At 45.3% G+C, this 25,180-nt stretch overlaps 1 protein-coding gene across 1 annotated transcript in view; it reads left to right on the forward strand.

Moving 5' to 3' along the window:
- Positions 1 to 314: 314 nt before the first annotated feature.
- Positions 315 to 25,180, forward strand: part of RAB7A (RAB7A, member RAS oncogene family) — an 88,137-nt gene continuing 63,271 nt past the window's right edge. Inside the window, exon 1 of the mRNA XM_054482161.2 lies at positions 315 to 3,295. The gene's annotated coding sequence lies outside the window, so the exon portion shown is untranslated. The remainder of the gene's footprint in view (positions 3,296 to 25,180) is intronic.

Genomic DNA, 25,180 nt, shown 5'->3' on the forward strand with positions numbered 1-25,180 from the left:
TGAAAACGAGCAAGATAATTATTTATCCAGTTATTCCATCTCAGGGTCACAAGTGGCCAGAGTCTATCCTGGCAGCTCAGGACAGGAACCAACCCTGCACAGGATGCCATCCCATTGTGCACACGTGTGCGCAAGTGCACACACACACACACACACACACACAGACTGGGACAATTCAGACAAGCCAATTCACCCAAAGGGCACATCTTTGGGATGTGGGAGGAAACCAGAGGAACCAAGGAAAACTCAGACATGGGGAAAGAGTGCAAACTACACAGACAGGGGCCCCAGCCAGGAATCAATTTTTTCTCATCAATGTTATAACTGAAATGATGTTACTGGAGGCCCTGCTCTACTTAACTTCCCCAAGAACCCTAAAAGTCTCAATCCCAATACATCACTGGCTCATAATGGATCTTGCCATGTAAATCAGGTCCAGATGTAGATGAGGTTCCTCAGATATAATTCCTTAAGAACAGCTCTGAGCACTGTTCCTCTGAAGGCCTGTGAGCTAGAGACGTTATCTGCTGTCCACGTACCCAGCATACAGAGTTGGCAAGCAGAAGATAAGCATAGTAGACACTTTTGTTCAAAAGGGGAAAAAACAGGAGCGACAGCTGCCACTGGGTCATAGTAATTCTGAAATCCAGCAAGGCACGTGATGCCAGTTCCTTGATTCAAGTCCCCTCCTGCTCCTTGGGAATGATTATCTGCAGCTCCTGGCTCTATCCTCTTGGCTCATGGGTTTCTTCTAAGTTGTCCTTTCTTTCCCATAGGAAATAGTCCATGTTTGCATCTGAATAGCCTTCTCAGAAGGCTTCTTAGAAGGCTGGGGCCCACATGTCCCATTTTATTTTTGTGCTTTGCCTTTTCTGGTATAATTGTCCCTTGCTATTTGTGGTGGATTGGTTCTAGGTCTGAGATGCTCAAATCCTGCAGTCAGCCCTGCCAAACGTGGGGATGAGGACTACTGCATTCCCAGTTGCTACTTTATCTTCAAACGTAGCATTTTGATTGGCTGCCGAACGGGGTGGAATTATCATAACTCTTGGCCTTTGAAACTATTTTCAGTTTTCATTCCCCTGAATACTCTGTAAATTGTACACATTGAGCACCTACTGTACCCCAGCACTGTTTCAAGAATCAGGGATATCGCAGTGAATGAGACAGACAAAGATATCTGCCTTGTGGAGCTGCCATTCTAGTGGGGAAGACAGACAATATGCAAATAAGTGAGTAGTATAAGAGGAAAAACTTTGGGAGGCTGAGTCGGGAGGATTACTTGACACCAGGAGTTCAAGACCACCTGGGTAACATAGTGAAAACTTCTCTTAACAAAAAAAAAAAAAAAAAAAAAATTAGCCAGCCATAGTGGTGCATGCCTGTGGTCTCAGCTACTCAGGAGGCTGAGACAGGAGGATCACTTGAGCCCAGAACTTCAAGGCTGCAGTAAGCCCTGATTATGCCACTGCACTCCAGCATGGGCAACAGAGCAAGACCTTGTCTCAAAAAAAAAAAAAAAAAAAAAAAAGAAAAAAGAAAAAACAGGAGAAAAGCAGTAGGGAGATGTCAATTTTTGTGTTTGTATTGTGGTGACAGACAGAGGGACTTCAGTTTTAAATAGGGAAGGCTATTTCACTGAAAAGGTTACTTTAAAGTCAAGACCAGAGGAAAGTGAGGAAGTGGCCAAGCAGATACCTGGAGGAAGAGCTTTCCAGGTAGAGAGAAGCACAACTGCAGAGGTCTGATGTAGATGTGTGCCTTCTCTTTTCTTTTTTGTTTATCTTCTGGAAGAGACAGTCTTTTTATGTTGCCCAAGCTGGTCTTGAACTCCTGGGCACATGCAAAGTGAAAGCAGAGAAAGAGTAGACTTACCCCAGAGGCGGATGGTTCTGCAGTGTGCAAGGCCATTTCAGAGTACACATAGAGGAAACAGGAGAATAGGTGGTGAGGGTTTTGGGGAAAGAGCCGATTTTGGTTGAAAAAGTAGGGGAAACCCCAGACATTGTACCATCTCAGGGTTAAGACTGTTTGCCTAGCTTTTGAGATTTTTTTTTTTCTTCCCCCAGACCCCTCAACTCCTGAGATCTTATCGGGAAGCTGCTGATCACCAGTTTTAGGTGTTTTTATCTATTGGGAGACTGCCTTTCTCTGGTCTGGCTGCAACCAATTATTATTTTAGAGAGACAGCTTAACCTGACCACCACGTCATGGTTGCCTCACATTGCTCGTGGGGGAGTGGCCCCTCTCCTGCCCTGCTCAGGTCTGACTACTTACTTACTGTAACAATTGCAAGGTTTTTGGATGGAACAATTGAAAGAATGGAGCTTGCATGAACCAAAATAAGAAAAGACTATGAGAGGGCATTGTTGAAGATGGAGACAAAAGTTCTGAGTGGATCCTGTTGTGTTCAGATGGGGCTGGTGCTTGGGAGGCTGCTCTGTGCTTGCAAGAAGAGTTCTACCAGTCCATCTTTATCACATCTTCTCTAATATTAAGTTCAGAGAGGCTTTAGCTCATTTTCCATTTTCTTGGGCTGTCTTCTCTGCCAGACAAAGTGTCTATTTCTCCTGTCTCTATCACCGAGCCACACAATTGCTGTAGTCATTTGCAGTCTACTAGAACGATAACACACATTGGCATCAGACAGATCTTGGTTCAAAACCCCTCTCCACCAGTTTCTGTGTTGAGCTAGACCAAGTGACATGATATACTGAGTCTCAGTTCCTTATTTGTAAAATGGTGATAATAATTTTTGGTTAAGTAGTTAAAGTAAGGATAAATGATGCCTTTCGAAGGACACAAGTGGAATGGCCAGTTTACCCCTTGTCCCCTCTTCGGTGGCATTATTTATTCTGGAGTAAGGAGGGATGGCTGAGGGAATCTGTCTGTGGGTCCAACATGGCGCCGTCCTGCTCCTTGTATGAGCCTCAAAGATGGGGTCAACCATTTGGGGGCAGACATGTTTGTAGCACGTGATCCAGGCTCAGTCCCGAGGCAGCCGGAACGTGACGCAAGGTTGAGGCGGGGCTCCTCCCCCGCACCCTGGCGTCGAGCGTCTCGTGACAGGTACTTCCGCTCGGGGCGGCGGCGGTGGCGGAAGTGGGAGCGGGCCTGGAGTCTTGGCCATAAAGCCTGAGGCGGTGGCAGCGGCGGAGTTGGCGTCTTGAAGAGCTCAGGAGAGTTCCCTGGAACCAGAACTTGGACCTCTTCGCTTCTGTCTTCCGTTTAGTCTCCTCCTCGGCGGGAGCCCTCGCGACGCGCCCGGCCCGGAGCCCCCAGCGCAGCGGCCGCGGTAAGCAGCGGGCCCAGCCCGGCCGGCGGCCTGGCCCCATCCCCCTCCTCAGCCCCTCGGTCGCCAGGGCTTCGCGTCCTCGCTGTCCTCCTGGGCAGGGTCCAGGCCCAGCCCTGGCCTCGCGGGGATACTCGGCATCGCTCAGGCCCCCGGAGCAGGCCAGGACCCCACCCGGCTTGGAGAGGTCGGAGGTCGTCGGGCGTGACCTCTGGCCGGGTTGCCGGCCCCGGCCACCCGTCTCGGACGCTCTGTTTACTGTTGGCGTCGATCTCAGAGACCCGAGAGGGTTCCTTGACTTGGGCGGCCCTGCGCCGCGGCAGGACGCGCTGGCCGGTGGAGTTGCTTAGCGCGGCGAGCAGGAGGGTGTCAGCCCACGCCGCCCGCTGCGGTGCCCACCCGGCGGGCATGGGTCACAGGCGCTGGGGGCCGAGCCGCGTTCCCATCCGGTTCTTCAGCTGAACAGCCTGACCCTGTTAGTGGGAGAGGTTCCCTGACGGCAACTGAGTCAAGGCAGTGAGTCAGGTCACGTGCGCGGGGCTCGCCTCGACACTTGTGTACATTGAGGCGCCTCTGGCGCTGGGAGACAGGGAGCTTTTTGTCCTAGGCATGTTACGGTAAATTCTGAGAGAAGTTTTTCAACTTAATCGAGGAAAGATGGTAGTTGGATGTAGAGTTGTGTTTCCATTCCGACCGTGTTGGGGGCCTCTTTCTGCATTCATTTTAGGCTTGATACCTAATGGGTCATAAGGGGAATATTGAGAATACTGACAGCAAATATTTGAGCGTTTATTGTATGCTAGGCAGCGTGGCAAGACCTTTTAACAGATCGTTATGTTTAGCTCTTTGAACAACCCTCTGACGTGCCACTGTTGTGCCCACTTAACACAGTGGGAAGTTGAACAGAGAGGCTAAGCCATTTGGCCAAGGTCACACAGCTAATAAGTTACGAAGCAGAGGTGCAAGCCCAGGCTGTCAGACTCCAGAGCACTGTATTCAATTTCTAGGTTATACTGCTTTCACGTACCCCTGAAGCTTGTGGTTTATCTTTTGCCACCTGGTATCTGTACCTCACTGCCTCCCACCACCTCCTTTCTATTGATGTCATTTGAAAGTCTTTCTGGTAGCATCAGTTCTCCCTTAAAGCCATAAGAAATGCCGTTTGCGACTTATCACACATTGTAGTGTAGTGTCACCGAATTAGGAGCTCTTGAATACTGGCAGGGTGCTTAACTGAGGTTTGAAAAATTTTGCAGGTAGGCCTGGCAAACCTGCTTAGTGAACCTTTCTTACAACCTTAGTTGATGGCTGTCCAGCCAGTTGGTTCTTCCCTATTCAAAATACTGCATCTTTGGTTTCCTAAAGAACAGGCTCTTGTCTCTTTCTTGTGACTTAAGCAGCTGATGAAGCACATGATTTCTCATCCATGGATTAATAAAGTCTTCTCTTAGTGTGTTTCTCTCTTCAAACTTGGGAAGGTTTGTTCACATTTGAGTTTAAGAGCTGGAAGGTGAGTTAGGAGTACTTCTGAAGAAGGGACTGGCTAAGTTAAAGCTTAGCGTTCACAATCCTGTTGTATTAAAATTTGTCTTTTTTTTTTTAAACTTTGCTACCTAGCGTAAAATATTTAAGTGAGTAATAAGTACTGTAGTTTTATATAATGTTTGAGTTTAGAGTAATGATAGGCACCTTTTTATTCATTCGTGAAGTATTTTGAGTACTTCACTACTCAAAGTACTAGGTAGTACTTTGCTACCTAGCCTTAAAAATATTTAAGTGAGTAATAAGTACTGTAGCTTTATATAATGTTTGAGTTTAGAGTAATGATAGGCACCTTTTTATTCATTCGTGAAGTATTTTGAGTATCCATTGAGTATCAGCGATGTATCAGGCATTGTGGGACATTGACATTTTTAAAAGGTGAATGATCTTGGCCAGAAATTCTGTTGTGGAATAATTTGGCGGTAGAACTTGAGGCTTTTTGGAAAGAGTTATTTCTCATCCCTGCTGGTGAATCAGTAGTAACCCAAAGGATGGTGTTCTGGCTAACTTTAAGGCTTTGTTAATTTTAACAACAGCATTTGTATGGTTTGCTCTTCAGAGAGTGTAGAAGATAATATTACAGTTTCTAATTAATCACATCTTTTAAAGAGTAACCTTCAACACTCAACTTGTTTCTCCTTTTGCTCTAGTGGCATTTATTTTATTTAATTTATTTTTTGAGGCGGAGTTTCCCTCTTGTTGCCCAGGTTGGAGTGCAATAGCGCGATGTCGGCTCACTGCAACCTCTGCCTCCCGGGTTCAAGCCATTCTCCTTCCTCAGCCTCCCGAGTGGCCGGGATTACAGGCATGCGCCACCATGCCCAGCTAATTTTGTATTTTTAGTAGAGACAGGGTTTCTCCATGTTGGTCAGGCTGGTCTCGAACTCCCTACCTCAGGTGATGCGCCTGCCTCGGCCTCCGAAAAGTGCTGGGATTACAGGCATGAGCCACTGCGCCCAGCCGACTCTGGTGGCATTTTTTTGTTCACTCAAGAGGTAGTCCATGTCACTACTGTAATTACCTTGCACTGCCGTGTCTTTGAGAAAAGGTACATTTGGCATGCTGGATTTTTTTCTTCAGCTGGCAAGAAAGTTTAATGTAGCACTGAAACTGTACTGGCCATAGTTTCAGTACCATTCTACATAGAAAAGCTGTGTTACCCTATCTCCCACAACTTTCTAGATTCCCTTCTTTAAGGGAAGATTTGGATTTTACATTTGTGGTAGAACTGCATGAGTAAACAGAGGGTGGAATGTAGAAGATACTCTAAAAATAGTTTTATTAGTATATCCTTCTAGGTAGTTAGCAACCACTTGGGGCAATTTTTTTTTCATATTTTTTTTGGTGCCAACTGTGTCTAAGCTCACAAACCCTGTAATCAGAGAACAACTCTTTATAGTAAAGTGTGGCTTTGAATCAGTTTTCTGACCCCATTGCCAAGTGAAGCCAAAAAATTTTGGTTATTTGATTAGCTTTTAATATGTCTTCAGCCGGGCGCGGTGGCTCACACCTGTAATCCCAGCACGTTGGGAGGCCAAGGCGGGTGGATCATGAGGTCAGGAGATCGAGACCATCCTGGCTAACACAGTGAAACCCTGTCTCTACTAAAAATACAAAAAATTAGCCGGGCGTGGTGGCGGGTGCCTGTAGTCCCAGCTACTCATGCGGCTGAAGCAGGAGAATGGCGTGAACCCGGGAGGCAGAGCTTGCAGTGAGCAGAGATCGCACCACTGCACTCCAGCCTGGGCGACAGAGCGAGACTCCGTCTCAAAAAAAAAAAAATACGTCTTCAAAGGATCGTCACTAATAATGTTTTTGCTCTTACTTTGGCATTAGACTTTGTATACGAAGATGTAGCAAACACAGACCATACAAATATGACAGTTGTCTTACGCACATTCCTCTCTGGCATTTGACACAAATATTTTAATTTTTCCTATGATAAAGTATTTAACTCCCCATTCATTTAATTCAACAAATACAGCTGAGATAGATTTGACCAGATGTTGGACTTGGAGCTGTAGGCAGGCTTTTCCTGAGGAGGTAAGGATTAGAAGTCCTCCTGAATAAGTCTAAACAGAGGTTCCCCTTGGCACTAAATGTCTTCTGAAGGCGACTGAAACTTGAGAAATGAACTCCCTGCCTCCCCCCTTATTTTTTGGCTATTGGCTTGCTGTTGATGATTCTTACCTCTCATAAAGGAAGGCTGCCATTGTATTCTCAGGCATCCATTCCTTTGTGTTACCACACGCTTATCTGTTAATATTATCTAATAGTTCTCTATGCTTCTCTGTCTGCAGTTTGCTGCAGAAACATTTTTGCAATGTGCCGATCTTTTCAGTTACTTGCTCTTACATCTTCCCTCTATTCTGTCTTTCCCCACACTCCATATGGCAGTAAAGACAGAAAAATAGTTGCGTTTGTGTTTTAAAACTTTTTTTTTTTTTTTTTTTTAGACGGAATCTCACTCTGTAGCCCAGGCTGGAGTGCAGTGGTGCCATGTCAGCTCACTGCAAGCTCCGCCTTCCAGATTCATGCCATTCTCCTGCCTCAGCCTCCCGAGTAGCTGGGACTACAGGCACCTGCCACCACACCCGGCTAATTTTTTTGTGTTTTTAGTAGAGACGGGGTTTCACCGTGTTAGCCAGATTGGTCTTGATCTCCTGACCCTGTGATCCGCCCGCCTCGGCCTCCCAAAGTGCTGGAATTACAGGCGTGAGCCACCGTGCCCAGCGTAAAACTTATTTTTAAAACATTTCTTAATGGTGGTGGTCACTGCAATTTGTGAATCAGAGGTAAAAGTGATGTGGCGAGTGAAATCAAAACAGGTTTTTTAGCAGTGTCTGTTACCAGTTTCAATTTTAGTATCCCAGGCTGTGATTACAAAAACATATTTAAGAATAGCTACTTGCAAAATGTCTCCTTGGGGGAGGAAGAAAGCTTGGAAGTTGGTTCCAATGCTGACCTACAGTATTGGCCTTGTTCATTTGCTTGAAGATGCAGTACTTAACTCATGGGGCCTGGAGTCTCTGTTTTGGTGATGGCATCACTGCTGAGAAATTTAAGTTTGCCTTATTCTGTTGTCCACTTCTGGTCTCCTGGGACTGTCTACAGTTGGGACCAAGCAAATCCAAGGGAGCCTATTAAGGGGAGCCTGGACAGTTTAGGAATTCTTCAGCCTTGCTTGTCTCTTAGTTGGTCCTTCTTGTGTGGCTACTGCCAGATAAAGGAAAGAAAGTTCTCTCTTCTCCCTCGGCCTTTCCTTTCCAGCTTTGCTTCATACTGCTGGGCATTAACCATCTCAGATCAGGAGTCCTTTAAAAATTACTTACTGAAGTAAATAGTTACATCATTGATATCCAATATTGGTATGTAAGTGTAATAAAAAGTTGGTTTCCATTTAATAAGCTTTGTAGTTTGAGTTATTTGAGAGTGCATAATTACAAAGCTGCTATGAATTAACCTTAAATAACCATAGACTTTAAATAAAGCATAGACTTTATGAAAAATAGTGTCCCTTATATGTGGTATTCAGTCAGCCTACCAACAGTTCTTCTGTGCACTTACAGATATGGGGATCCCTGAGATAACTTCGAGTCATTTAAAACCCACTCTTCAATCTTCTGACCTGCACCATGTTAATGGTTGTTAAAAGAGCGATAACATTTTGTAGAAACCTTCCTACACATTTGCCTTTAAGTGCTTTTTAATATTTCTGTGGTGTTTGTAGTTTACATATGATTTCATTTGGTGCTCACAACTGTTGTGTGAATCTGCCTGAGATAGCTGAGGCTGTATGCTCAGGTGGCTCAGCTGGAATGTCAGTCTAGGTCTGCTAACTCAGCTCAGTGCTCTTTCTGAGGTACCATCCTGCCTTTCCATTATATGCTAGTGCCCTAAAGACCATGACATTTCACCCCTTGTGAAAGTGTATCTTTCGGCCGGGGGCGATGGCTCACGCCTGTAATCCCAGCACTTTGGGAGGCCGAGGCGGGTGGATCGTGGGGTCAAGAGATAGAGACCATCCTGGCCAATGTGGTGAAACCCCGTCTATACTAAAAATATAAAAAATAGCTGGGCGTGGTGGCATGCGCTGTAGTCCCAGCTATTCAGGAGGCTGAGGTAGTAGAATTGCTTGAACTGGGGAGGCGGAGCTTGCAGTGAGCCGAGGTCGTGCCGCTGCACTCCAGCCTGGGGACAGAGGGAGATTCCATCTCAAAAAAAAAAAAAAAAAAAAGGTGTCTCTTTCTTCCACTACCTTTTTTTTTTTTTTCTCTGAGACGGAGTTAAACTCTGTCGCCAGGCTGGAGTGCAGTGGCATGATCTCGGCTCACTGCAACCTCTGCCTCCCGGGTTCAAGCAATTCTCCTGCCTCAGCCTCCCGAGTAGCTGGGACTACAGGTGTGCATCACCACGCCCAGCTAATTTTTGTATTTTTAGTATAGATGGGGTTTCACCATGTTGGCCAGGATGGTCTCAATCCCTTGACCCTGTGATCTGCCCACCTTGACCTCCCAAAGTGCTGGGATTACAGGCGTGAGCCACCACGCGTGGCCCACTACCTTTTATTTAAAATGATACATCTTTTTTGCAGATTATTAAACTATTCAGTTAAAAACTAGGAAAATTCAGAAATATAAAGAAGGAAAATTTGTGATTCACTACCCCAAGGAAGACCAAAGTGTTAACTAGTTATTTTCTTCCTTTGAATGTATATTTTAATACCTTCCTTTAATGAAATTGAACTCTTGGCCAGGCATGGTGGTCAGTACTGTGGGAGGAGTAGTCCCAGCACTTTGGGAGGGTGAGGCAGGAGGATTGCTTGAGCCCAGGAGTTCAAGACCACCTTGGGCAACAAAGTGAGACTCCATCTCTACAAAGAAAAGAAAAAATTAGGTGGGTGTGGTGGTACACCTGTGGTTCCAGATGCGTGGGAGGCTGAGACGGGAGGATCATTTGATTCCAGGAGTTTAAGGCTGCAGTGGTTTGTGTTCATGGCACTGCACTCCAGCCTGGGTGGCAGAGCAAGACCCTGTCTCAAGAAAAAAGAAATTGAACCCTCCCCAAAAATGATATGAGAATTTAACTGTGGAGGAGACCGGATACTCTTGGGTCATGTGACCTGTGATACTTCCAGTAGACACTGAATGATGAGAAGCTGGGGATCATAGGAATAGCTGTATTTTTCAAATCTTTGATGGTAACGAGGGAGGAACCTGATGCATCCAGCTCCAGAGTAAGGTTTATTTGCCATGGTAACACTGGATAAGTACATTGTTGCCTGTATTTCCAAGTAATTTATCCTTTCTGTATTTTAGTAAACATATATATATACAGAAAAGCGCACAAATAGGTGGACGGCTTAGAGAATTTTTATAAACCCAGAGGCCCTCTTAGTCTCCTTTAAGTCATTATCATCGATGCCCTGATGCTTGGGTAGTGAGTCTTCTGATTTCTAGAACTGTAGACTAATTTTGCCTGATTTGGATTTTGTGTAAATGGAATCATACACTGTGTATTCTTCCTTATCTGGTTTCTTTGACTCAGTGTTGTTTGTGAGACTTTGTGTTGTTGTGTGCAGTTGTAACTGGAGTTTCCATTGCTCAGTAGTATTATATGATATATCATAATGTATTTAAGTAAAAAGACTGAGTTTTAGGGTATGTGTCTGTATTCATTTGCTAGGGCTGCCGTAACAAGTATCACAGATAGAGTGGCTTAAACAGAAATTTATTTTCTCAATTCTGAAGGTTAGAAATCTGAGGTCAAGCTGTTGGGAGGATTAGTTTCTTCTGAAGCCTCTCCTTGGTTTGTAAATGACTGTCTTCTCTTCTCTGTATCTTCACATGGTCTTTCCTCTGTATTGTCTGTGTCCTATTCTCCTTTTCTTTTAGGACACCAGTCGTACTGGATTGAGGCCCACCCTTTTGACCTCACTTAATCTCAATTACCTCTTTAAAGGCCCTGTCTGCAAATAAGTCACATCTCACATTCTGATGTATTGGGGATTAGGATTTCAACTTAAAAATTTTAGGTGGACACAGTTCACTTCATAAGAGTATCTATTCTGCTCTAGTAGATATGGCCAGTTTTCAAAAGTTGTACCAGTGTACTCTTCCACCAGCAGTATATAAGAAGTCTAAATATTCCACATCCTTGCTAGCACTTGTAACTTTTTCTCTTTAATTTTAGTTCCCTCTGGTAGAAACCCATTTCTTTATGGCACCATGGTACAGCTTGTTTACTCACCAGTGTAGGGGAACCTCAAGGGACTGGGGAAGGTTATCCTGGAGTAAAACGTGTCAGTTTGAGACTACCTCTTGTAAATGCTACTTAAATCCATTGGGGTTAAAAGCAGAGGTTCGGCCAGGCGCAGTGGCTCATGCCTGTAATCCCAGCACTTTGAGACTCTGAGGTGGGCGGATCACTTGAGGCCAGGAGTTCAAGACCAGCCTGGCCAACATAGCAAAACCCTGTGTCTACTGAAAATACAAAAAATTAGCCAGGCGTGGTGGTGGGCACTTGTAATCCGAGCTACTTGGGAGGCTGAGACATGACAATCGCTTGAACCTGGGAGGTGGATGTTGCATGAGAATCGCTTGAACCTGGGAGGTGGAGCTGAGATCTCACCACTGCACTCTAGCCTGGGCGACAGAATGAGACCCTGCCTCAAAAAAAAAAAAAAAAAAAAAAAAGAAAAGGAAAGAAAGGAAAACACTGCTTCAGTCCAGTGAATGAGCAGTTAGTCTTCCGTAGTTGCCCATAGCTTACTTTTATAGTGTATTTATATTCCTGGTGGTGGAATTGGCCTGTGAAAGAGTAATCTGTGGGGTGTAAATCTAACCATAGTAGATGGTGCTTTCATTCCAACTCTCTTTTTTGGTCAGACACTTGAGCCCTTAGAATATCACATTCTATCATACATATGCTAGAAATAGGTCTGTTTTGCATATTCTGACCGACCCTTCAGATATTAGTGGGCCTTTGACCACCAGCTTTTTGGCTGCATCATCTTCAGCTTTCTGTATCCATTATAGACCTTAGTTTGATTGAAATAATATTACACGACTTTGCCTGTCTTCCAACTCTAAGCCACTTGAGGACAAGGATGAATCACTATTCTAGAAAGGATCTTGAAATACTACTAAGCTTTTGTTTAAATTTTTTCCAGTTCTAACTTTTCAGAGTAAGTTACCGTTTATAGCATGTAAGTTATGCTTCTGGGTCAGTGGTTAATATGTGTGGGTTTCTTGAATGATGAACTATGTGTTCTGTAGAGAACAGGTTTTTCTTCTCTACTATAAGAAAACACTGTTGGCCCCTGTGGGGAATTATTCAGGAATAATTGTAAATACAGGGCAGATGAGAATCATTTAGTTTAGAGTTGTTCAATGCCTGGGGTGGTGAGGGACATGTTGAGTGGATTTTTAAATAAATTGGTAGGCAGGTGAGAGTTGGGAAACCATTATAGTTGGAAAGAATGGCATAAGTCAATGAATGGATGTAGGGATTGCAGTAGCTCTAATTTGGGAATGACTGTATGTATGGAAACCAGATCCTGGTGGGGAGGGCAGGCACTGCAATCCCTTGTTGGAGGATTTAAGTTCAACCAAGTGGCACTTCACTCTGTAATGCTGTAATAGACACGGCATAATCCTGTCCCTTGAACCTCACAATTAAGTCATATAGTACCCCAGTTATGGGTGAGGAATGGCTTTGATGTAATTTGTCTAAAGAAACCATGCATTAAGAGCTTAGTGGGCCAGGATTGAAATAGTACAAGTGTTGTGCTTAAACTTTCAGAGAGCTGCTTCTTCAGAAGTGGCTTTAATGAAAAGTTAAACATGGAAGCTGGTTAGGGGAGGTGGGATAGAGGAAGAGAGCAGTTAGTTTGGTTTTCCTCTTTAGCCAGCCCATTGTGGGCTCCTCTTAGCAATTTATGGGTAGTCTGTTTTACTGGTTAAATGCCTGAGATAATCTAGGGTTGATATCAAAAGCTTCCAGCTATCAAAAATAGTTCTTATGTAACTGTTTTACTAGCTATCTGCTTTCCAGTTTGTCTTACCAAAAAGAAAAAAAGGCAGGAATCATCCTGGTCTCTCGTTAGAGACTAAACTTTTGGCTTAGTACCTGGGTTTAGAAAGCTTGATAACAGTGGTGCATCGTATTGAAGAATCTATTGATCTAGGAGTGAAGTCCTCTTCACAAGAATTGCCTTCCAAGAGACTCTTTGTGTAAATTGCCTTTGCTTTTTCCCTCCCAGCAGGAATGCAGTACCCAGAGCAAAGTACATAAACAATGTCTTTACATTTCATAGAGGTTGTTACCTTGTTTAAACTTAACAATTTAAGCAGCATTTGATTTGTCTTTTTTTTTTTTTTTCTTCAGGTGAGGAAATGGACTAAAAGGTCATGCTCAGTATCTTGGAGCCACTGTGTGTTAGTGAGACTGGGACTAGCATCCAGTATTCCAAGTTGACAGATAATTCTTTAATAATGGCAAAAGAATAATAGCATCTTCTGTGGAAGAACAGCCTTTGTAAATTTTATCATTCAGTTTTATTTAAATGTTTTTAAAAGAGGGATTTCAGACTAGTCTGTTTCTTTTGAAACATAAATTTTCAGGTGGTGAATCTTCAAGCACTATCAGACAGAATACGCTAGGTTATGCTGTAGTAACCAATAACCTCAAAATGGTCAAAAAGAGCATGGGTTTTCTAGAGGCTCTGCATCATTCTTACTCCAACCAAAGGAGCAGCCATGATAGGAGTATTGATGGCTGTCTTGGCAAAGGGAAAAAGAACTGTTGGAGGCAGTTGAATTCCAGCACATACAGTTTAAATCCAGCACATACAGATAAATTTAAATACAGTTAAATAAAGTTAAATTAAAAAAAATTTGAATACAGTTAAATACAGTTAAATTCCAGCACAGGAATGACACATTAGTTCATGTCACTTCTGCTTAGGGTTCATTGGCCAAAATGAGTCACACCACACAAGGAATCAAGTGTGATCCTACATGTGTGGACTTGGAAGGCACAGAGTTGGAAATATTTGGGAAATAGCACTAGTATCATACTTGGCTTATAATATGTAATAGCTATTGGGGGAAATAACTCTCATTTGCAGATTCTCTTTCTACAAATCAGCTGGTAATTTAAATGCTAAAAAGAGCCTGGTTATAGATACTGTGTTGCCTGCCTTTACTCACTAATCACCTTCCGATCCTAAGACAATTTTTTTTTTTTTTTTTTGAGATGAAGTCTCCCTCTGTCACCCAGGCTGGAGTGCAGTGGCACCATCTCGGCTCACTGCAAGCTCCGCCTTCCGGGTTCACGCCATTCTCCTGCCTCAGCTTCCCGAGTAGCTGGGACTACAGGCGCCCGCCGCCACACACCTGGCTAATTTTTTGTATATTTAGTAGAGACGGGTTTTCACCGTGTTAGCCAGGATGGTCTCGATCTCCTGACCTTGTGATCCGCCTCCCTCAGCCTCCCAAAGTGCTGAGATTACAGGCGTGAGCCACCGCGCCCGGCCTTTTTTTTTTTTTTTTGAGATGGAGTCTCGCTCTGTCACCCAGGCTGGAGTACAGTGACGATGCAACCCCAGCTCACTGCAGCCTCTGCCTCCCAGGCTCAAGTGATCCTACCACCTCAGCCTCCCAAGTAGCTGGGACTGCAGGTGTGCACCACCATGCCCCAGCTAATTTTTTATATTTTTGATAGAGATGGGATTTCACCATGTTGCCCAGGCTGGTCTCGAACTGAGCTCCAGCAATCTGCTTGTCTCAGCCTCCCAAGGTGCTGGGATTACATGTGTGAGCCACCTATCTTTCTCTCTTTTTTTTTTTTTTCGAGACGGGGTCTCACTCTCCAGGCTACAGTGCAGTGGCGCCATCATGGCTCACTGCAGCCACGCCCTCCCCAGGCTTAGGTGATCCTCTCATCTCAACCTCCCCAGTAGCTGGAACTACAGGCACATGCCACCACATCTGGCTAATTTTTTTTTTTTTTTTTTTTTTTTTTTAAGAGGTGGAGTTTCACCATGTTTCCCAGTCTTGTCTCAAACTCTAGGCCTCAAGTGATCCTCCTATTTTGGCCTCCCAAAGTGCTAGGATTACAGGAATGAACCACCACGCCCAGCTCTCCCCTGTCTTTAGAAACCCCCCCCCTTTTTTTTTTTAAGGATTTGTTCTTATTTTTATTTTATATTTTGATGTTTTGAGACAAGGTCTCACTGTTGCCCAGGCTGGAGTATAGTGGCCTGAACACAGCTCACTGCAGCCTTGACCTCTTGAGCTCAAGTCATCGTCCTGCCTCAGCCTCCTGAATAGCTGGGCTCACAGTTGTGTGCCACTACGCCCAGTTAATTTTGTTTTTTTGATAGAGACAGGGTCTTGGCCATATTGCCCAGGCTGGTCCCAAACTCCTGGGCTCAAGTAACTTGCCCACCCTGGCTTCCCAAGGTGCTAGGATTACAGATGTGAGCCACTACTTGTCAAGAACCCTATGTTTTTCCATTATTCTTGTTTGAGGCTCTCCACAAATGGTCTCCAGCTTGCCTTCCTGGCTTTGTTTTTTTTTGATAAAGACACATGTTCCTCTGAGTTGCTTTACTCACCTTTTCCTTACCACACTTTGTTCCCTACTTCCTTTATCTTGATTCCTGCCAATTCCCCTTCATCTGTTTTCTAGCTCCAGTACTCTGTTGGCATCCTGCCTGACTCAGGTACCAGTCCACTTTTAAAGCTTTTCTTGACCACTTAACGTCCATACTGTTTTTTTTACTGAATCCCCGGGGCTTGCCACAGATTATCTTATAGTTGTGGATTTTGTATATGTATCTTTCCTACCTTAGGAGGGGGCCTTAAGGGTAAGTCCCAGACTGATTTACCTGTTTTTCCCCAAATGTTAACCATTTGAAAGAAAGAACTAAATGGATGTTTCTCAAATGGCTTTTGATAGATACATGTACAATACATCTGTTGTCATACCTGGTTGGAAAAAAAAATGCCTGTAAATTCTTCACATTGTTTGAAATCGGTGTGTCAGAAGCTGTAGGATTGTAGAAGCTTTCTTAAGCAAGGCCATAGTATGGCTGTCAAGTCTGTTACTAAACTTTAGTTTCCATTTCTGAAAAACGAGAGTAATGGGTAATCCTTAAGATCCTTTCGTATTTTGACTTCTCTGACTCTTGGACATGCTGCTGTGGCTTTTGCAACATCCTAACTGGTTAGTTGACACCATCAGAAACTTTAAGGACCCTGTTAGCCATTAAGTATATGGAGCTTTGCCCATTCATTTCTGAGAGGCAAGAGGCACTGGTAGGCAGTTAGATTTTTCTTTAAAACGCGTACTCGTTTCTAAATTACAGAAGCAGTATAAAAGTCTTAAAGTGGGCTGGGAGTGGTTGCTCACGCCTGTAATCTCAGCAGTTTGGAAGGCTGAGGCGGGTGGATCACCTGAGGTCAGGAGTTCGAGACCAGCCTGACTAACATGGTAAAACCCCGTCTCCACCAAAAATACAAAAAGTATCTGGGTGTGGTGGCGCGCTCCTGTAATCCCAGCTACTCAGGAGGGTAAGGCAGGAGAATCGCTTGAACCTGAGAGGCAGAGGTTGCAGTGAGCCAAGATCGCACCACTGCACCCCAGCCTTGCCAACAGAGCAAGACTTTGTCTCAAAAAAAAAAAAGTCTTAAAGTGAACAGTTTTCTATCATTCTGGATAATTTGATGACTATAATTCAAAACGTTTATTTTTTGTAAAATTTAAATGAGATCATAAAATACATACTCTTCTGCAATTAGCTTTTTAAAAATTTAACCATATAGTCAGCTTTTCTTGTAAGTACATACTATTTTTAATGACTGTATAATATTGATTGTAATTTAACAATCCTCTAAATGAACATTTCAGTTATTTCCAGCTCTTTAAGAAAAGTATTTAATAGGGCTGGGCGCAGTGGTTCACGCCTGTAATCCCAGCACTTTGGGAGGCCAAGACGGGTGGATCACTTGAGGTCAGTTGAAGACCAGTCTGACCAACATGGTAAAACCCTGTCTCTACTAAAAATACAAAATTAGCTGGGCATGGTGGCACACGCCTGTAATCCCAGCTACTTGGGAGGCTGAGGCAGGAGAATTGCTTGAACCTGGGAGGCGGAGGTTGCAGTGAGCCGAGATTGTGCCATTGCACTCCAGCCCGGGCAACAAGAGCGAAACTCCATCTCAAAAAAAAAAACAGAAAAAGGGCTGGGCATGGTGGCTCCCGCCTGCAATCAATCCCATCACTTTGGGAGGCTGAGATGGGTAGATCACGAGGTCAGATCAAGACCATCCTGGCCAACATGGTGAAATCCCATCTGTACTAAAACAAATACAAAAATTAGCTGGGTGTGGTGGCATGTGCTTGTAATCCCAGCTACTCCGGAGGCTGAGGCAGGAGAATCGCTTGAACCCGGGAGGCAGAGATTGCCGTGAGCCGAGATCGCGCCACTGCACTCCAGCCGGGCAACAGAAAAAGAAAACTATTTAATATTTATATTTTCCTACTTATCTAATCATTTCCTTAAGATTTAGTGAGTATACATACTTAAAATTTGGTTTTCATTGCCATATAGCCTTCAGGAAGGTTGTATACTTTACATTTTATAGTTTGAAAATTTCATTTATATAGTTGTCAATTGTCAGTTTTCTTAATCTTTGCCAGTTTAATGAATGGGAAAAATTTAAATGATGTCTCATTGTTGAGGGCTTGTGTTTTGGCCAGGCCTGGTGGGTCACTCACGCCTGTAATGCCAGCATTTTAGGAGGCCAAGGTGGGAGGATCGCTTGAGCCCAGGAGTTCAAGACCAGCCTAGGCACCATGGTAAGACCCTGTCTTTAGAAAAAGTTAAAAAAAAAAAAATAGCTGGGTGCGGTGGCACATACTTGTATTCACACCTACTTGGGAGATTCAGTGGAGGATCACTTGAGCCCAGGAGGTTGAGGCTACAGGAAGCCATGATAATTCCACTGTACTCCAGCCTAGGTGACAGAGGGAGATGTCTCAAAAAAAGAAAAAAAAAGACTCATATTTCTTTGTTAGATTAAACTTTTGAAAAAATATTAACTACATTTTTTTATATACACTTAAATTTTTTTTTTTAACTTTCACTTTCTGCTTTTGTATACTTATAGTCTTTTGTGAATTGGCTTTTGTTCTCTAAAGCCCATGTGAGGTTCTTGGACCTCACCTCTCTGCCAGTTTATAAACTTTATATGGCAAGAATTTTGATCCTTTTCATGTTGCAAACATTGTTCCTGGCTTGTATCTCTTGGTCTTGTTTGGCTGATGGCATGTTTTTGTAACATAGAAACTTTTCTGTAGTCACATCTGTCAATTCATTTTCTGTGTTTCATATTATGCTTAGGCCTTTCCCACCCCCAGGACAATAAAAACAATGTTTTCTTCTAGTAATTCTAGTACTTAGCCAGGTATAATATGTCAGAATCTTTTCCCAAATGCATAGTTTTCCCAGTATTTTATTGTATTATCTTTTCTCATTGACTAGAAATTTTTTTATCACACAGTATGTTTCCTACTTCCATGTCTTTTTTAATTTTTATTTTAAATAGATTTATTTATGAAATAGAGAGGGTGTCTCACTATGTTGCCTAGGCTGATCTCGAACTCCTGCACTCAAGCAATCTTCCCACCTCCATTTCCCAAAGTGCTCTGATTACAGGCGTGAGCCACCATGCGTGGCTGTGTCTTTTGTTTTTTAACTCTTCTGTTTCATTCTTTGTCTGTGGGACAGTACTACTGTCTTATTTGCGTCTGTTTTGTTTTATATATATATACACACAGATACATACACGCATACATATACACACACACACATTTTTTGTTTTCCTTGGAGACAGGGCATTGCTCTGTCACCCAGGCTGGAGTACAGTATTGCGATCACGACTCATCGACTCATTGCAGCCTTGGCCTCCCAGGCTCAGGCGATCCTCCCACCTCAGCCTTCTGAGTGGCTAGTGTGTCCGGAATTGGTGGGTTCTTGGTCTCACTGACTTCAAGAATGAAGCCATGGACCCTAGCGGTGAGTGTTACAGTTCTTAAAGACAGTGTGTCCGGAGTTTGTTCCTTCTGATGTTCGGACATGTTCAGAGTTTATTCCTTCTGGTAGGTTCATGGTCTCGCTGGCTTCAGGAGTGAAGCTGCAGACCTTCGCAGTGAGTGTTACAGCTCATAAAAGCAGTGCAGACCCAAAGAGTGAGCAGCAGCAAGATTTACTGCAAAGAGCGAAAGAACAAAGCTTCCACAGTGTGGAAGGGGACCCGAGCGGGTTGCCCGTGCTGGCTCGGGCAGCCTGCTTTTATTCACTTATCTGACCCCAGCCACATCCTGCTGATTGGCCCATTTTACAGAGAGCTGATTGGTCCGTTTTGACAGGGTGCTGCTTGGTGTGTTTATAATCCCTGAGCTTGGCACAGAGTGCTGATTGGTGTATTTACAATCCTCTAGCTAGACTTAAAAGTTCTCGAAGTCCCCACTAGATTAGCTAGACACAGAGCACTGATTGGTGCGTTTAGAAACCTTGAGCTAGACACAGGGTGCTGATTGGTGCATTTACAAACATTGAGCTAGACACAGAGTGCTGATTGGTGCGTTTACAAACCTTGAGCTAGATACAGAGTGCTGATTGGTGCATTTACAATCCTCTAGCTAGACATAAAAGTTCTTCAAGTCCCCATTCGACTCAGGAGCCCAGCTGGCTTCACCTAGTGGATCCCGTGCCAGGGCCACGGGCGGAGCTGCCCACCAGTCCTGTGCTGTGCACCTGTACTCCTCAGCCCTTGGGCTGTCGATGGGACCAGGCGCCGCGGAGCAGAGGGCAGTGCCCGTTGGGGAGGCTTGGGCTTCACGGGAGCGCACCGCAGGGAGACTTGGGCATGACGGGCTGCAGGTCTGGAGCCCTCCCCTGCAGGGAGGCAGCTGAGGCCCGGTGAGAATTCGAGCGTGGCGCGGGCGGGCTGGCAGTGCTGGGGGACCCGGTGCCCCCCTCCACAGCTGCTGGCCTGGGTGCTAAGCCTCTCACTGCCCGGGGCCGGTGGCGCCAGCCGGCCACTCCGAGTGTGGGGCCCTCCGAGCCCACACCCACTCGGAACTCGCCCTGGCCTGTGAGTGCCGCACACAGCCCCAGTTTCCCGCCCATGCCTCTCCCTCCACAACTTCCCGCAAGCAGAGGGAGCTGGCTCCAGCCTCGGCCAGCCCAGAGAGGGGCTCCCACAGTACAGCAGCGGGCTGAAGGGGTCCTCAAGCATGGCCAGAGCGGACGCCGAGGCCGAGGAGGTGCTGAGAGCGAGTGAGGGCTGCCAGCACGTTGTCACCTCTCACTGGGACCACAGGTGTGTATCACCATGCCCGACTAATTTTTTTTGTAGAGATGGGGTCTCAGCTTGGACATTGGAATTGCTAGCCAAAGACATTAAAGCAACTGTCAGCAATATGCTCGGTGGACTAAAGGAACCACGGAGGAAGAACTAAAGGAGAGCAGAAATACAGTCTCTGAACAAAATCAAGAAAGAGGCTGGGTGCAGTGGCTCACGCTTGTAATGCCAGCACTTTGGGAGGCCAAGATGGGTGGATTGCTTGAGCCTAGACGTTCAGCATCAGCCTATGCAACATGACAAAATTCTTTCTCTCTCTCTCTTTTTTTTTTTTCTGAGACAGTCTCGCTCTGTCTCCCAGGCTGGAGTGTAGTGGCACGATTTCAGCTCACTGCAACCTCCATCTCCTGGGTTCAAGCGATTCTCCTCCTCAGCCTCCTGAATAGCTGGGTTTATAGGCGCCCACCACCACACTCAGCTAACTTGTGTATTTTTAGTAGAGACAGGGTTTCACCATGTCAGCCAGGCTGGTATTGAGTTCCTGACCTCAGATGATTCACCTGCCTTGGCCTCCCAAAGTGCGGGGATTACAGGAGTGAGCCACGGCACCCAGCCAAATTCTTTCTCTTAAAAAAAAAAAAATTGGCTGGGCTTGATGGCACATGCCTGTAGTCCAGCTACTCAGGAGGCTAGAGTGGGAGGATCACTTGAGCCCTGGGGTTGGAGGCTGCATTGAGTTATGGTCACATCACTGCACTCCACTGGGTGACAGAGTGAGACCCAGTCTCAAAAAGATAGAAATTATAAAAAGGAACTATACAGAAATTCTAGAGCATAAAAGTACAATAACTGAGATGAAAACTTTATTAGAAGGGTTCACCAATAGATTTGAGCAGACAGAAAGGCCCATACCTGGGTCAGGCCTCTTAGAGGGACTGATCCATTTGGGAGACATTTGAAATTTATTCTCTTAGATATTTTGAAATATGATACATTATTATTTGAAATATGATGCATTATTATTGACTACATTCCACTGAAATAAAAAGAAAACATCACAGTGGAAAGGCCACACTCCTTCATTATCCAGTTGGGAACCTCAGCAGCGCAGCCAAGTGATCTGCTAAGCTGCTTTGGGGACCACACCCATGCCACTTGTATAGCTCCCAGCACAGCCTGGTTCACAAGATTTCCTTATCCTATTGTGGACCCTTTGGCCCAATTAACACAGGCCCACAGGATTTAAAGTTGCCATTGGTCCTTATGAAAAGCTAACCAGGTAATGTCAGTGTGAGGTCACATACAATGTGTGTGTTTCTGCCCTGCATTTGGCTCAGAGCCACTTGTAATAATTTTTTGCTGTTGGGGTTTTCTTGATACTTCTCTGAAGTCACTTTTTCTTTTTTTTTTTTTTTGAGACAGATTCTCACTCTGTTGACCGGGCTGGAGTGCAGTGGCGCAGTCTCGGCTCACTGCAAGCTCCGCCTCCTGGGTTCACGCCATTCTCCTGCCTCAGCCTCCTGAGTAGCTGGGACTACAGGCACCCGCCACCACGCCCGCCTAATTTTTTTTGTATTTTTAGTAGAGACAGGGTTTCACTGTGTTAGCCAGGATGGTCTCAATCTCCTGACCTCGTGATCCTCCTGACCTCGTGATCCACCCGCCCTTGCCTCCCAAAGTGCTGGGATTACAGGTGTGAGCCGCCGCGCCCGTCCGAAGTTACTTTTTCATTAAATTTTTCTGGTTAACTTTAAGTACTACGTGTCTACCTGTTGCCTAAACCGGGGTATGCACTGCCACAGTTCTGTGCAGGGAGGGTGAAAAACAGCAAAATTAGGTGTGACCCATCTTTCTGGAGTTTCAGTTGTACTGTAAAATTTGGAAGAAACAGTAGTTTATTAAGAACCATCTTTTTTTTTTTGGAGACAGTTTTGCTCTGTTGCCCAGGCTGGAGTGCAGTGGCATGATCTCTGCTCACTGCAGCCTCTGCCTCCCTGGTTCAAGCAGTTCTCCCACCGCAGCCGCCTGAGTAGCTGGGATTACAGGTGCACACGCCACCGTGCCCAACTAATTTTTGTATTTTTAGTAGAGACGGGGTTTCGCCATGTTGGCCAGGCTGGTCTCAAACTCCTGACCTCAAGTGATCCACCTGCCTCAGCCTCCCAAAGTGCTGGGATTACCGGCCTGAGCCACCAGGCCCGGGTGAGAACCATCTTATTAAGAAAAGACACAGAAGAGCAGGGAAGGGGAGAAGTGTTCCAGGAAACACAGTCCAGGCTCTGACATTGCCCCAGGTGGGACGGAGGGGCTCACCCCTTACTTTGAATAGGATACTTTTGAAGGCCACAGGGATGCCAGTTGTCCTCTTGACTTGAATCCCATGCAGAGACTTTGTTGGCAGTTTGCACACATCCATCCTCTGCTGGTTGAGTACTCTGAGCTGGGTGTGCTGGTCACACAGCAACGTGGGCTTCTTGACCAGTGCCCCCTGGCACCTATTTAAGTCCATGCGTGGCTGACCTGCCATGCTGTATTGTCAGGATCCATGGAGCTCGGGATCTTGTTGCTTTCTAAGAAATTCTAAATGCAAGGAGACATTTGAAATAGACTCAGATATTCTGAAATGTCCAAATATATATTATTGACTGTAGTCACCCTGCTGTGCAGTAGATTAGAAAGTTATTCCTCCTGTCCGAAACATTGTACCCTTTGATAAACAACCCTTGATTATTTCTCTCTCCCACCACCCCAGCCTCTGTTCACCATCAGTCTACTCTCTACTTCTGTGGGTTCAGCTGTTTATTTTTAGCTTTTAAATTTTTCTTTAATTTTTAGAGACAGGGTCTTGCCGTGTTACCCAGGCTAGAGTGCAGTAGCTCAATCATAGCTCACTGCAGCCTTGGACTCTTGGGTTCAAGTGATCCTTCTGCCTCAGCCTCTCAGTGAGCTGGGACAATAGGCCTACACTGTCACACTGTTTACTTTTATTTTTTGTAGAGATGCGGTCTCACTGTATTGACCGGGTTGGGGTTCAACTTTTTAAGATTCAACACATTGGTGATATCATGTGGTAATTGTTTTTCTGAGGTGATAGATACATGTTAGCTAGCTTGACTTAATCATTCCATATTGTATACATATATCTAAACATCACATGGTACCCATAAATGTATACAATTATGATTTGGTAATTAAAAATCACATTAACTGAAACATAATAGGCTGGGTGCGGTGGTTCACATGCCTGTAATCCCAGCACTTTGGGAGGCCGAAGGGCAAAGATCACTTGAGGCCAGGAGTTTAATCAGCCTGAGCAACATAGCAGTACTCTATCTCTACAAAAAAATAGGCTTGTTAGTGTGTATCTGTAGCCCTAGCTACTTGTGAGGATCAGGCAAGAGTATCGCTTGAGCCCAGAAGTTTGAGATTACAGTGAGCTATGATCCTGCCACTGTACTCCAGCCTGGGTGACAGAGCAAGACCCTGTCTCTTAAAAAATAATAGGCCAGGCGCGGTGGCTCATGCCTGTAATCCCAGCACTTTGGGAGGCTGAGGCAGGCAGATCACCTAAGGTTGGGAGTTAAAGACCAGCCTGACCAACGTGGAGAAACTCCATCTCTACTAAAAATACAAAATTAGCTGGGCATGGTGGCACATGCCTGTAATCCCAGCTACTTGGGAGGCTGAGGCAGGAGAATTGCTTGAACCCGGGAGGCGGAGGTTGCAGTGAGCCGAGATGGCACCATTGCACTCCAGCCTGGGCAAGAAGAGCAAAACTACATGAAATAATGAAATGAAATGAAATGAAAAGAAAATGAACCTCAGCCACCCCACATACTTGGTTTATTTCTTGGCCTCAGCTGTCCATTGGTGCCACTTTATTTCTAGCTGTGTGGTGGGTCTTTGGGCCTGCAGGAAGCAAAGGATTCTTTTTTGTTTTGTTTTGTTTTTTGAGACGAGTCTCACTCTGTCTCCCAGGCTAGAGTGCAGTGGTGCGATCTTGGCTCACTGCAACCTCCGCCTCCTGGGCTCAAGCAATTCTCCTGCCTCAGCCTCCTATGTAGTTGGGATTGCAGGCACGTGCCACCACGCCCAGCTAATTTTTGTATTTTTAGTAGAGACGAGGTTTCACCATGTTGGCCAGGCTGGTTTTGAACTCCTGACCTCAAATGATCCACCCACCTCTGCCTCCCAAAGTGCTGGGATTACAGGCATGAGCCACTGTGCCCGGCCAGCAAAGTATTCTTAAGATGAAGTTGACAAACATCCTAGTGGCCCCCTACTGGCCCTGGCACTTGCCATAGGGATGAGGCTCAGGTCACATCATCTGGTCGCTCAGCATGGAGGGATTTGGTTCCTAAGATTATTGTTGGGGGCAGGTGACTCCTTCTGGGTTTCCTCCACTGCTGCTGGTACATTGAGTGGAGGGGGTTATGTTAATATTGGTCTCATTTTCAGGTCAAGTAAGGGACTGGCAGGCATGGTGGCTTTTCTGGTGGTCTTCTGCCCTAACACTTGTTCTCAGCTGGCTGACTTTTAGAAGTAACCAAGGTAAAGGTGGGAAAGGCAGGCTAGCTTAGACTCCTCCTCTTTGAGTAGACAGAGAAGGTGGACTATACTTTGGGGAATGGGGAAGAATTGATGGGACCCCCAGAAGGCAGGGGCTGCACTCTCATGATGGAGCCTTCCTCCAGTTTCCTATACACCAGGACTAGGTATGTGGCCATGGTGTGGTCATATTTGTTTTCCCAACAAGGACTCCTGGATGTGGTCTGCCTTGAACCCCATGGACACCATGAGCTGTGTCTTGCCGTGGACTTGGTAATCAGGGAGTGGCTCCTGGTGTGGCCTTAGTATCCCCTGGTCATTATTGACTCATGGATGCCCCATAATCTAGCCTATTGTGTTCCTCTTCCTGGGGTTGAGGGTAAGCAGTTTGTTCATGAGGCTTTCTCGTTCTGAGGAAATG

The sequence above is a fragment of the Pongo pygmaeus genome, chromosome 2 (assembly GCF_028885625.2).
Source record: "Pongo pygmaeus isolate AG05252 chromosome 2, NHGRI_mPonPyg2-v2.0_pri, whole genome shotgun sequence".
NCBI classification, from domain to species: Eukaryota; Metazoa; Chordata; class Mammalia; order Primates; family Hominidae; genus Pongo; species Pongo pygmaeus.